General features: G+C 43.5%; 2 protein-coding genes and 2 non-coding genes across 7 annotated transcripts in view; 3 read left to right on the top strand and 1 right to left on the bottom strand.

Moving 5' to 3' along the window:
• Nucleotides 1-4,846: 4,846 nt before the first annotated feature.
• Nucleotides 4,847-13,657, bottom strand: part of LOC125097416 (translation initiation factor IF-2-like) — a 15,556-nt gene continuing 6,745 nt past the window's right edge. The window contains exon 3 of the mRNA XM_047724949.1: nucleotides 4,847-5,925. The gene's annotated coding sequence lies outside the window, so the exon portion shown is untranslated. The remainder of the gene's footprint in view (nucleotides 5,926-13,657) is intronic.
• On the top strand, nucleotides 5,697-5,901 carry LOC125099527 (small nucleolar RNA SNORA73 family). Its single transcript, XR_007127241.1, has one exon. It is a non-coding gene; the product is annotated as a small nucleolar RNA SNORA73 family (small nucleolar RNA).
• LOC125099528 (small nucleolar RNA SNORA73 family) lies at nucleotides 6,642-6,846 on the top strand. The gene has a single exon (XR_007127242.1). It is a non-coding gene; the product is annotated as a small nucleolar RNA SNORA73 family (small nucleolar RNA).
• Nucleotides 7,903-13,657, top strand: part of RCC1 (regulator of chromosome condensation 1) — a 27,121-nt gene continuing 21,366 nt past the window's right edge. The window contains exons 1-2 of one of the 4 annotated variants that reach the window (XM_047726921.1): nucleotides 7,904-8,136; nucleotides 9,599-9,652. The gene's annotated coding sequence lies outside the window, so the exon portion shown is untranslated. Of the gene's footprint in view, nucleotides 8,137-9,598; nucleotides 9,653-13,657 lie in introns of all 4 variants that reach the window. The other 3 variants (XM_047726922.1, XM_047726920.1, XM_047726927.1) reach the window with 3 other exon arrangements.

The raw sequence follows: 13,657 nt of genomic DNA, 5'->3' as shown, positions 1-13,657 counted from the left end.
CAGGTCATGATCTCAGGGTCCTGGGATCGAGTCCCACATTGGGCTCTCTGCTCAGCAGGGAGCCTGCCTCCTCCTCCTCTCTCTCTCTGCCTGCCTCTCTGCCTACTCATGATCTGTCTGTCAAATAAAAAAAAAAAAAAACTCGGGAAATTTCTAAATGTATATAATTTATGTACATTTCAAAGTAATAACCCCAATGCATGTTAACATTAATAATATATTTTTAATGAGAAATAACTAGTTTCTTGGGGTGCCTGGGTGGTTCTGTCAGTTAAGCATCTGCTTTTGGCTCAGATCATGATCCCAAGGTCCTGGAATGAAGCCCCACATCAGGCTCACTGCTCAGTAGGGAGCTGGCTTCTCCCTCTCCCTCTGCCTGCTGCTCCCCCTGGTTGTGCTCTCTGTCTCTCTCTGTCAAATAAACTCTTTTAAAAAAATAACTATTTTCCAAAATAATTAGGGAGTGGCATTGTTCTGCATTTTTTTTGCAAATCTCTTTAATGTCTGATTTAATAGATGACAATTCAATTCTCAGTCTGCTCCTGTATTCGATCTGTTGCTGTATGTTGTTTTGATTTAAGTAAATGAAGAAAATGCAATCCCACGCAGATATAAAGTTGGTAAAGATGACAGCCATTCTTTCAATTTAAAGAGTATTTCATGAAAAAATGTGGCTATTTCACCTCGTAACTTCAAACAGTTGTGTAAGTGCTTTTCCTGGAGACAAATGCTGTACTTTATGTGTACTTCTCACTTTTCACAAAAAATATTAAGAAGATGGATACTAGGGGCGCCTGGGTGGCTCGGTGGGTTAAGCCTCTGCCTTCAGCTCAGGTCATGGTCTCAGGGTCCTGGGATCAAGCCCCACATCAGGCTCTCTGCTCAGCAGGGAACCTGCTTCCCCCTCCCTCTCTGCCTGCCTCTCTGCCTACTTGTGATCTCTCTCTGTCAAACAAATAAAATCTTAAAAAAAAAAAAAGAAGAAGAAGAAGATGGATACTCAAAAGTTGAGAATTAATGAAATTAATGACTTTTTTCATCAAAGGCATTCTTTTTTTTTTTTTTTTTTTTTTTTTTTAAAGATTTTATTTATTTGTCAGAGAGAGAGGGAGAGAGAACAAGCACAGGCAGACAGAATGGCAGGCAGAGGCAGAGGGAGAAGCAGGCTCCTGCTGAGCAAGGAGCCCGATGCGGGACTCGATCCCAGGACGCTGGAATCATGACCTGAGCCGAAGGCAGCTGCTTAACCAACTGAGCCACCCAGGCGTCCCGCATCAAAGGCATTCTTAAGGGACACTGACTCTATTTTTATTTTGCTATATATATTTTTGTGGTAAAAAACACATGACATGGGGCGCCTGGGTGGCTCAGTGGGTTAAAGCCTCTGCCTTCAGCTCAGGTCACAATCTCAGGGTCCTGGGATCGAGCCCCACATCGGGCTCTCTGCTCAGCAGGGAGCCTGCTTCCCTTCCTCTCTCTCTGCCTACCTCTCTGCCTACTTGTGATCTCTGTCTGTCAAATAAATAAATAAAATCTTAAAAAAAAAAACACACATGACATAAAATGTGCCTTGGCAGGTGGAGGGGATGGGCGGGGGTGGGAGGGAAGGCTGCACCTGACTGGTTCAGTTGGAAGAGTTGGAAGACCATGGGACTCTTGATCTCAAAAAACATAAAGGTGCCTTTTTAACTATGTTTAAGTATACAGTTCAGTAGTCACTGTATGCACACTGCAGTATAACAAATTTCCAGTACTCTTTCACCTTGCTAAACTGACACTCTGTACCTACTGAATAACAATATTCCCAGGGTGCCCGGGTAGCTCAGTCAGTTAGGCATCTGCCTTCGGCCCTGGGTCAGGATCTCAAAGTCCAGGGATCAAGCCCTCCCTCGGGTTCCCTGCTCAGCAGGGAGTCTGCTTCTCTCTCTCCCACTCCTTCTGTGTGTTCTCTCTAGTTCTCCCTCTCAAATGAACAAATTTTTAAAAAAGAAGATGAAGAACAATATTCCCCCTTTCTATATACCCCCAGTCCCAGGCAACCATTTTCTATTTTCTAAGAGTCTAAGAAACTGACCTTTTTAAAATATATATATATTTTGGGGCGCCTGGGTGGCTCAGTGGGTTAAGCCGCTGCCTTCGGCTCAGGTCATGATCTCAGAGTCCTGGGATCGAGCCCGCATCGGGCTCTCTGCTCAGCAGGGAGCCTGCTTCCTCTTCTCTCTCTTTCTCTGCCTGCCTCTCTGCCTGCTTGTGATCTCTCTGTCAAATAAATAAATAAAATCTTTAAAAAATATATATATATTATTTATTTATTTATTTATTTATTTATTTGACAGAGATCACAAGTAGGCAGAGAGGGAGGCAGAGAAAGAGAGAGAGGAGGAAGCAGGCTCCCTGCTGAGCAGAGAGCCCGATGTGGGGCTCGATCCAAAGACCCTGGGATCATGACCTGAGCCGAAGGCAGAGGATTTAACCGACTGAGCCACCTAGGTGCCCCGAGAAAGACTTTTTTAAACTGCAAACTTGTAATGATAAAAATGATACCAATACAGTTTGGTGACAGAGCTTCAAAACATACTAAGGCATCGGCAGGTTTTAAATTTTTTTAATTTATTATTATTATTTTTAAAGATTTTATTTATTTATTTGACAGAGAGACAGCGAGAGTAGGAACACAAGCAGGGGCAGAGGAAGAGGGAGAAGCAGGCCTCCTGCCTAGCAGGAAGCCCTATGCTGGTCTCCTGGGATCATGACCTGAACCAAAGGCAGACGCTAAACAGCTGAGCCACCCAGGCACCTCAATTTTTTTTTTTTTTTAATTTGACAGAGAGAGACATCACAAGTAGGCAGAGAGGCAGGCAGAGAGAGAGGGAGAAGCAGGCTCCCCGCTGAGCAGAGAGCCTGACGCGGGGCTCGATCCCGACCCTGAGATCATGACCTGAGCCAAAGGCAGAGGCTTTAACCCACTGAGCCACCGAGGCGCCCCGGCACCTCAATTTTTTAAATTTAAATTCAATTAATTAATGTATAATATACTATTTGTTTCAGAGGTAGAGGTCAGTGATGCATCAGTCTTATACAATACCCAGTGCTCATTAAGGCACCAGCAGTTTTATCCACCATTTCACTTTACAGCATCAGTCCAGCGTCAACACAGTGAAAAAGGCAAGAAAAGTCTAAGTATTATTATGAAATAGTTTTGACCTCATGGATCCCCAAGATCTCAGAAATCCCCCAGGTTTGACAACTTTGCTTTAAAAACCATTACTCTGGGCATGTTTCACATCTTTAAATCTAGGTAATAATACCACTGTCTTAGAATTGCTGTGCTAGGGGCGCCTGGGTGGCTCAGTGGGTTAAGCCGCTGCCTTCAGCTCAGGTCATGATCCCAGGTCCTGGGTTCGAGCCCCACATCGGGCTTTCTGCTCAGCAGGGAGCCTGCTTCCTCCTCTCTCTCTGCCTGCCTCTCTGCTTACTTGTGATTTCTCTCTGTCAAATAAATAAATAAATAAAATCTTTAAAAAAAAAAAAAAAGAATTGCTGTGCTAGTAAATAACCTACACAAAGAAGTCAGCACAGAGGCACCTGGGGGGGCCCAGTCAGTTAAGCATCTGCCTTCTGCTCAAGTCCTGATCCCAGGGTCCTGCCTTGGGAATCCCTCCCCGCTCAGTGGGGAGGCTGCTTCTCCCTCTCCTCCCAGCTTGAGTGCTATCTCTCTCCCTATCTTTTTCTACCTCTGTCTCGCTCTCAAAAAAAATAAGTAGAAATTTTTTTTAAAAAAAGGGGGTGGATCACAAAATCTTTTAGGAGGAACACTATAAATATCTCCACTCATTATTACCTATTACCTAATCTTTATTCGCTTAACACCATATTCAAAGTTCTATCACATTTGCAACATTTCACATGTAATATGTATCCCCAGAATTCTCTACTTGCCTACTTCTTTATATTAGGGGAGTGTGTGTTAAAATATGCTTAATGTAAAATTTACCTTTTTAACCATTTTTAAGTGTACAGTTCATTTGTATTAAATACATCCATTGTTCTGTATAGGAGGGTTTTGATTTTAGCCTTATTTATTTATTTGGGCTCCTAGTGGCTTCGTCGGTTAAGTGGCATCCTCCCTAGGGTCATTCCAGTTCCGCAAAGGGCTCCCCGCTCAGCAGGTGGCTGCTTCTGTCTCTCTCTCTCTCTCCCGGCTCGTACTTTTTCTCTCTCTCTCAGATAAATAAGTAAATAAAATCTTTTCTTTTTAAAAAATTTTATTTATTTACTTGAGAGAACAAGAGCGCGAGATAGAGCACAGAGGGGGAGACGCCCTGCTGAGCCAGAAGCCCCACGCGGGGCTCGATCCTACGATGCTGGGATCATGACCTCAGCCAAAGGCAGCCGTTTAACCGACTGAGCTACCCAGGCGCCCCAATAAGTAAAATCTTTTTTTAAAAAAATTAGCCAGTTCGTATTAGTGTTTCTGTCCTATTTATCTACTCATTTATCAAATGTTTAATTTCACATATGACAGGACGGATTCAATCGCTTTTGTGAGTGTGCATTTTTCTAGATGGCTTTTTCGATTTTGCATATAATTACTCCAAAGTGTTGGGGGGGTGGCGACTTTATTTGAGCGTACATCCTGCAGATTGAGTTAGCGGATTGCTGAGAAGTAAACTTGCCACTCGGCAAGGACTACATATTTCTAAACCCCGCTATAGTCATTTACGTTCCCCAGCAAGGTTCCCGCGCGAGGGCCCTATTGTCGCGAGAAGCCTCCGAACCAGGTAGGGGTGGGGCTTAAGTAGCAGTGGTTCCCAGAACCCTTAGCGAATTTCCGGTTCCCTAACTGCGCAAGGCGATGCGCAGGCGCATTAGGTAAACCTTGACTTCCGCGCGCTTCAGAAGGTATAAATATAGATGCCCGAGGGTTTGCTCGGTCTTTTCGAAAGAGTTGTGGCTTTGCGTTTTGGGCAGCTGGTGAGTCTATTTACCCGTTCGATTCGTTAGTTCTAGGTATAGTACCCCAGTCCCGCCAACCAAATTTCTTTTTAGGCTTCTTCCTCTCCAGGATTCCCTTCAGCGGTGTCCGTGCTAACTACGCTTACTCGTGCGGCGGAATTGGGCCGGATGTGGGCCGCTGAGGCCTCGCGAGCCGCGGGTCTTACCCATAATCTAAGGCACTCGCGCCAAAACCTTGCTGAGGTGCCACCTCCCGCGCGGGTCGCTAAATGCGCGGCCCACCCCTGCCCTGTTGCCCATCGCCCGGCTTATGAGCTTGTCTCCCACGAGGCGGTGGGACCGCATGCAGATCCTTTAATTGACACCCATCTGAGCTTAATCGATTTCAAACGGACGATTCTTACTTCTCCCACTTCCTTTATGATGTAAGGAGGTGTCACGACTCCTGATGACCGGTTTATGGGTAGGAGCCGTAATTGCTGTGTCAGCGGCTTTGCATATGCTATTTCTTTGACAGTAGTGCTAATCGCCTGTTGGGGTTTGCAGATATGTTTGGGGTTCCTGGCTGAAAGTGCGTTTAGATCACTAACAAGAGACTGCTGATCGCTCTTTAACTCGAGTTTCGTTGGCACTTGGGAATTCTGGGTCCACCCCAAAATGGATATCCTGGGGAAGTAGCGGTCACCTGGTTGAAATTTATTTCTAACTCAGTAACTTGCAAGTTAAGTAAATGACAGTGACCAACGTGGATATTCCCGGGAGGTCACTCTCCCCGGGCTCTGTCCAGGTGGCGTACGGGAGCATAGGGCTCTGCCCCGTGACGTATGGTCCCTTTCCACGACGTTGGAGATGAAGCTGGGCCTTGAGTCTGCGCCTGCATATTCCTACAGCTTCTCAGAGTCCTCTGGACCATGACTGAGGAGACAAACCATGCAGGAAACAGCTCTGTAGAGCACCCTCTATCTAGATCTAGGTTGACTGGAAAGAAAAATCTCTTTATCAGCTGCTGTATTACTGGATTAAACTCTTGCCTACTTTGTTTTGCAGAGATCGCTCAGGATTCCAAATAAATCGACTTAAGGTAAGTAAACCAAAGAATTTGGGGTAAGAATTGTTTTTGGCTTGTGTTTTCCCGTTGACATTTAAGTCACCCTAGCCCATTTAAGTCACCCATTTTCATGAATATGTTCCTGCCATTTAATACACCCAGATAGAAACTGCTGCATTTTGTTGACATGTTGACAGTTCTGTAAATGTATGCTCATATCTGGGAAGATAGCTTGTTATTCCATAGAAGTTAATATTTTCACATCTTTGTCATGTGATAGGGTGGAAACTTCTCTGCTAATGGGAAAATTCTTAACAGTTAGGGTGAATTAACCAAAGTCAAGATTATCAAAGTGTGCATGCAAATCATAGTTAAAGCAAATGTGCATACAACCGCAAAGTCTGTGTATGGTTACCAAGGATTTGGTCTCCAGTACAAGCCCTTTCCCTGAGATGAAGATGGGTGTATGTACCTGAATATTGCTAAGACCATGAGTAATTAAGAAGAGAAACCATGAGACAGTAGTAACAACTGGGTTTTTAACAGGCTTTTGTCACATTCACTTGTGTAGCATGGAATGGGGAAAAATGAAATTTCTTAAATGTTTTGAGGGTGATGCTGTTTAATCATAGGCATTCCAACGTGGATACACCCGGGAGGTCACTCTCCCCGGGCTCTGTCCAGGTGGCCTATGGGAGCATAGGGCCCTGCCCCATGACGTATAGTCCCTTTCCACGACGTTGGAGATGAAGCTGGGCCTTGAGTCTGCGCCTGCATATTCCTACAGCTTCTCAGAGTCCTTTGGACCATGACTGAGGAGACAAACCATGCAGGAAACATCTAATGAGAACTCAGAATTTTTAGTGAGATCGTGAATATGAGTCTGATCCTCTTTATTTGTTTTCATTCAGGAGAGAAGAGGAGCTTCACCTAACATTGGCTGTTAATACTTAACCTTTTGGGTCCTTTCTTTGGCAGGGAGGGTTGGTAAAATGAATGATAAATGTTGTTTTCAAACTGCCGTTAATACTAAATTTGGGGAACAAGTTTAATGTTCTATAGGACAGGTGCCCAGTAAAATTTGACTAATGCGGACAGGACTGAATGTAGCCATATCTATTAAAACAGTCTGGTCCTTTGAAAAAAAATAAAACAGTCTGGTCCCAAAGATTCCAGAATGCCTATGAAGAGAAAACTGGTCCTAAGGAAATTAAGATACTAGTTTGGCCTTTTCTACTATTCTCGAGTAAACTGGGTTTTATAACTACATAACTGAATGGAGAACAGAAGCCTATGAGATCCAAAGTATGTCTTAAAGATGCAGGTCTGTTTATAATGTATTTATGAATTATAATAAAGATGACTAGATACTTGTGTGGCTCCCTTTTTTTTATGGAAATGTGACAACTGTATTCTGCAAATGGAAGTGCTTGTTTGGGAAAACTACCTTTGCAGTTAATGTTTGATTAGTTCTGCATTAACTAAAGAGGCTGAGCTTGTGTGTCTTGTCACTTGTGTGACAATGTGTTACACATTCTCATGTGGGGAAATGTGTGATTCCTACCAGTTAAAGGTAAAAGGTTGCATTCAAAGGTGGGTAGAGCTTAGAATAATGAATTTAGGTGTGTCATGAAAGACAACATACACCTGGACATAAGTGTTCAGAGATCAGAGTTACTAATTAGACCAAGCCTTATCCTCCGTTTCCCACGATAGGTAAATTGGCCTTAACAGGATTGGGCATAAATGCAAAAATGACACTATTAAGGTAGTTGAGCCTCTACTGCCAATGTTCCAAGTGGGACTTAAGCCTGAGAAAATTGTCATCCTGCCTATGAGTGATGTGAGATTGAGTCACAATGGGAATCTTGTTAAGCTCATACTAGCTGCCAGCATTATAGGGCAGTTGAGACCCTGAAGGATGGGGACTAGCAGGGAACCATCTAGAAGGTAGAGTCTAGATCCAGAGTGGGGCTAAATGAACATAAGGTGGGGAGGGGGTTTTTAACGGCCATGTGGCCAGTTAGAATTCATCAGGGTCAAGTTTAAGGGAGGTGGGTGATTTTGAGTAATCTTGGAACATCTGGGCAGACTACTTCCAATTCAGGGCCAGAGGATAGAACTGAAGCTAGGTAAGTGTTCATAGCCATTATAGAAAACCCGGGAGAGCTGCTTGGGCTTATTTTTAAGGAATAAGACTTAAGGTCATCTGTTAAAACTACATTTGTACTTACCTGTGCCAGGCACTATTGTAAGCTTGGCATGTATTCATGACGGAGGTAGGTATTAGATTTAACAAATAGGCTAATTGTCCAAGCCAACAGCTGAATAGAGCCTCTGCACAAAACCACACCTGTAGACTTGCTGGGAGGGAACTTCTATACCTGGGCCAGCCTTTTGTCCAGTTCTCATAAGCAGCCTACTGAGAGGAGGTGCTCAGTAAAATGTCTGAATGGTGTTAGTTTTCCCCTTAGAATCAGGCAGGGAGTTTAGTTTCTAGTACAAGTGAACACAGGCAGGATAACCTGCTGGGCAGGAAATAACGCATTCTCTGTGTAGCTGAAGCAAAGCGGTCAGTAGGTATTCTAGGCCCTTTCGGCCTCCTGCTTTCAGCTTACCTGTCTAGGCTTTTTCAAATGGGCTCTTCTAGCCTTTTTCTGAGTGTAGGCAGTCCTATCCATCATTGCTAAACTTGGTCTTGGAGTCAGAGCCTGCCTGGTTTGAATCCAAATAGCACCACTTGCTGTGCATGTGACCTTGGGCAAGCCCCTTAACCTCTGCCTCCTTTTTTTTCATCCACAGAATGGGGATGATTAAAGTACCTACCTATTGGTGTTCTAATGAGAAATTCGTTATTTTGTAAAAAGCTTAGTTTCATAGAAGTAGGAGTCTGTTAAATACCGCTTACCAAGCGGACAACCTGGGATACGGTATCTAATAAATTTTGTCGAATAAATAGCTATTACTAAACCAGGTTTATCTCAGAACCAGCCCTATTTCTAGGAGAGTTTAAGGGATTAGTAATGCCCAAGATCACCTATTAAGGAGCAGAGCTAGGATTAAAACCTACTTCCAGGGGCGCCTGGGTGGCTCAGTGGGTTAAGCCGCTGCCTTCGGCTCAGGTCATGATCCCAGAGTCCTGGGATCGAGTCCCGCATCGGGCTCACTGCTCAGCAGGAAGCCTGCTTCCCTTCCTCTCTCTCTGCCTGCCTCTCTGCCTACTTGTGATCTCTCTCTGTCAAATAAATAAATAAAATCTTTAAAAAAAAAAAAAAAAACCTACTTCCAAAACCATATATGTTACTAGCTTTGAGCAAGACAGTGGTGATACTTATTTTTTTGAAGATATTATTTATTTGACAGAGATCATAAGTAGGCAGAGAGGCAGGCAGAGAGAGAGGGGGAAGCAGGCTACCCGTTGAGCAGAGAGCCCGATGGGGGGCTCGATCCCATGACCCCAGGATCGTGACCTGAGCAGAAGGCAGAGGCTTTAACCCACTGAGCCACCCAGGCGCCCCCAGTGGTGATATTTGTATATTATTTAATACTCCATGCACCTCCGTAAAGTAGGTACTCTTTGTGCCCCTTTTACAGATGAGGAAAGCTGAAGTTGGAGGATATGAGGAACTTGTCCAAGTTAAATAGCCAGTAAGTGGCAGAGTATGCATGTGAGCAAGGCAACTGACTACAGAGCCTATTTTCAATCTATGTCATATCATGCCTCAAGAAATACTATTTCCACCTGGTTTAAACCACTTCTTTTTGTATTGAGCTAATGTAATAACCATGACACCATAAAGCCTCAGTTTCAGTTGTAATGAATTCTAAACTTATGCGCCCAGTTTTACTTGACAACGGAAAATAGAGTGGAAATGAGTAGTTTCCTGGGGAGTGAGAGCCTTTGCCTGGCCATGCCTCCCTCTTTCACCACCTTCTATCTTTGGGATGGATGGGACCCACATTTTAATGATAGTACCTGACATTTGATGAAGATTTGCTATGTGCTAGGCATTCTTTAATCTTTTTTTTTTTTCAAGATTCTATTTGATAGCGCATGCGAGGGAGAGCACCTGCTGGAGAAGGGCCAGAGGAAGAGGGAGAAGCAGATTCCCCGCTGAGCCGGGAGCGCCACATGGGGCTCTATCCCAGAACCCTAAAATCACAACTCAAGCCAAAGACAGACACTTAACCGACTGAGTCACTCAGGAGCTCCACGTTCTTTAATCCTTAAAACAGCCTTACGCAGTGCAGGGAATTTTATTAAATCCATGTTCTTGAAAAGGAAAACAAAATTAAGGTTTTATCATTTGCCCAGGGCCACACAAAGTGGAACTTAAAGGTCTTTGTCTCTAGGGCCTGAATTCTGCACCACTGTCTTCAGTTTTCCTTACAAGCACAACACCTTGGGGTGGTTCATTAGGTTAAGCCTCTGCCTTTGGCTTGGGTCATGGTCTCAGGGTCCTGGGATGGAGCCCCATGTTGGGCTCTGCTCAGCGGGAACTGCTTCTCACCCCCCTTCCTGCCTCTCTGCCTACTTGTGATCTCTCTCTCTCTCTCTCTCTGTCAAATAAATAAATAATAAATAAAAATAAGCACAACACCTTGAGTATCCCATCATGATAGTTGTTAGCATTCTGATGTTATTATTTTTAAACTGATGTACATCTAACTTACTAGTTGGATCCTCAAGGAGTGGAACCATCTATGTAAGCTCAGTACCTATACCGCCTGGCACATGGCAAACACTGGTTGTTGTTGTTGTTGTTTTCTATATTCTATTGATTTCTGCTTTTATCTTTACTGGTTTTTTATGATTAGATGTAGTTTATATTCCTTTTCCTCATTTCTTTTTTTATTAAGATTCATTTATTTGAGGGGTGCCTGGGTGGCTCAGTCATTAAGAGTCTGCCTTCAGGGTCAGGTCATGATCCTGGGGTCCTGGGATCAAGCCCCACATTGGGCTCCCTGCTCCTCGGGAAGCCTACTTCTCCCTCTCCCACTGCCCCCTTGTGTTCACTCTCTCGCTGTCTCTCTCTCTCTCTCTTAAATAAAGTCTTGGAAAAAAAAAAAAAGATTTATTTGAGAGACAGCACTTGAGTGGGGAAAGGGGCAGAGGCAGAGGGAGAGAATCTGGAACAGATTCCCTGCTGAGCATGGAGCAACACACGGGACTCATTCTCACAATCCTGAGATCATGACCTGAGCTGAAATCTGGAGTCAGACCCTTAACTGACTGAGCCACCCAGGCACCCCTCTTTCCCTCACTTCTTAAGGTAGAAGTTAAGGTCACTGATTTAAGAGTTTTATTTAAATAGAAGCATTTAGTGCTATAAGTTTCCCCCAATTATTGCTTTAACAATATCCTAAACTTCTGGTATGTTGTGTTTTCCTTTTAATTCAGCTCAAAATACTTTCAAATTCCCTTTTGATTTCTTTTATCTATGGGCTATTTAAAAGTGTATTCGTTTTTAAATACTTGGGAGTTTTCCAAAGATCTTTCTGTTATTGGTTTCTATTTTAATGTCAATGTAGTCTAAGAATATACTTTGTACGACTTGAATCCTTTTAAATTTACCAAGACTTGTTCTATGACCTAGAACATGGTCTATCTTGGTAAATGTTTCATGTACACTTGAGAAGAATATGTATTTTACTGTTGTTTGAAGAAAGCAAGGTGGAATGTGAAGAAAGGTGAAGCACTTTATAAACGTCAATCAGTCAGGTTGGTTGCAGTTGTTCAAGTTTATGTCCTTGCTGTTTTCCTGGCTACTTCTTCTATCAATTACCCAGAATGGGTTATCAAAATCTCCAGCTAAATTTGTGCATTTGTCTTTCTTAAAGAAGTTCTATCAGGGCGTGCCTGGGCGGCTCAGTCAGTTAAGCACCTGCCTTCAGCTCAGGTCATGATCCTAGCCACGGTCCTGGGCTGGAGCCCTGCATCGGGCTCCCTGCTCAGTGGGAGGGAGCCTTTGCCTGCCACTGGCCCTGCTTGTGCTCTCTGTCTGTCAAATAAATAAATCTTAAAAAAAAAAAAAGTTCTATCCGGTTTTGCTTCATGTATTGTGAAACTTTGTTATTAGTTGCAATATATTCAGGGTTGTGTATTTTGATTAATTGACTTATTTGTCATTTATGAAATTACTTTATTTCAGTAAGTCTTTGCTCTGAAATCAACTTTGTCTGTTATTAATATAGCTGCTCCAGCTTTCTTTTGACTAGTATTACCAGAGTATCTTTTCCATCCTTTTTCTTTTAACTTATTTGTGTATTTATATTTATACTGTATATCTTGGGCACCTGGGTGGCTCAGTGGGTTAAAGCCTCTGCCTTTCAGCTCAGGTCATGACCCCAGGGTCCTAGGATTGAGCCCCGCATTGGGCTCTCTGCACGGCAGGGAGCCTGCTTCCTCCTCTCTCTGCCCGCCTCTCTGCCTACTTGTGATCTCTGTCTGTCAAATTAAAAAAAAAAATCTTTAAACTGTATATCTTGTAGACAGTGTATAGTTGGGTCTTGCTTTTTTGATTTATTATGATAATCTCTACCTTTCACCTGGAGAGTTTAGACCCTATTTTTATATGATTAATGTGCTTTGGTTTGAATCTTATCATTTTTTTTTTTTATTTGAGAGAGAGAGAAAAAACATGGGCAGAGGGAGAAGAAGACTCCCCACTTAGCAGGGAGCAGGATGCAGGGCTGGATCCCAGGACCCTGGGATCATCACCTGAGCCAAAGGCAGATGCTTAATAAACTGAGCCACCCAGCACCCTAGAGTCTTATTTTGATACATGTTTTTTATTTGTCTCATCTGTTCTTTATTTCTTTTGTCTTCTTATTCTTCCTTTTAAAAAATGAGTATTGGGGGTCCCTGGTGGTTCAATCAGTTGAGCATCTGACTCTTGATTTCTGCTTGGGTCATGATCCTGGAGTCCTGAAATGGAGCCCACATCAGGCTCCTCGCTCAGCAGGGAGTCTGCTTGGGATTCTCTCTCTCCCTTTCCCTTTGTCCCTCTCCGCATGTTTAATGCACACTCTCTCTTTCAAATAAATAAGTAAATTGTTAAAAAAAAATGAGTACTGGGTGCCTGGGTGGCTCACTTGGTTAAGTGTCTGACTCTTGATTTTAGCTCAGGTCATAATCTCAAGGTTCAAAGATGGAACCCTGCATTGAGCACCGCATTGGGTGTGGAGCCCGCTTAAGATTTTCTCTTCCTGGGACGCCTGGGTGGCTCAGTTGGTTGGGCCGCTGCCTTCGGCTCGGGTCATGATCCCAGGGTCCTGGGATGGAGTCCCGAATCGGGCTCCTTGCTCAGCGGGGAGCCTGCTTCTCTCTCTGCCTCTGCCTGCTGCTCCCCCTGCTTGTGTTCTCCCTCTCTCTCTCTCTGACAAATAAATAAATAAAATCTTTAAAAAAAAAAAAAAAGATTTTCTCTTCCTTTCCCACTGCCCTCCCTCTCTCTTTAAAAAAAAAAAAAAAGTTGTTTTTTTTTTCTGATTCTATATTACCTTCTTTGTTGGCTTACTAGGTATAACTTTGTTTTGTTATTTTTGGGGTTGCTTTAGGGTTCATAGTATACATCTTCAGCTTATAAGAGTTCACATTGGTATTCTATCACATCACTTAGGGTAGTATAAGAACAATACGTTTGTCACCCC

This window comes from Lutra lutra, chromosome 4, assembly GCF_902655055.1.
Source record: "Lutra lutra chromosome 4, mLutLut1.2, whole genome shotgun sequence".
Lineage (NCBI taxonomy): Eukaryota > Metazoa > Chordata > Mammalia > Carnivora > Mustelidae > Lutra > Lutra lutra.
Note: the sequence above shows the minus strand (reverse complement) of the source record. Positions and strands in the feature narration are given on the sequence as shown.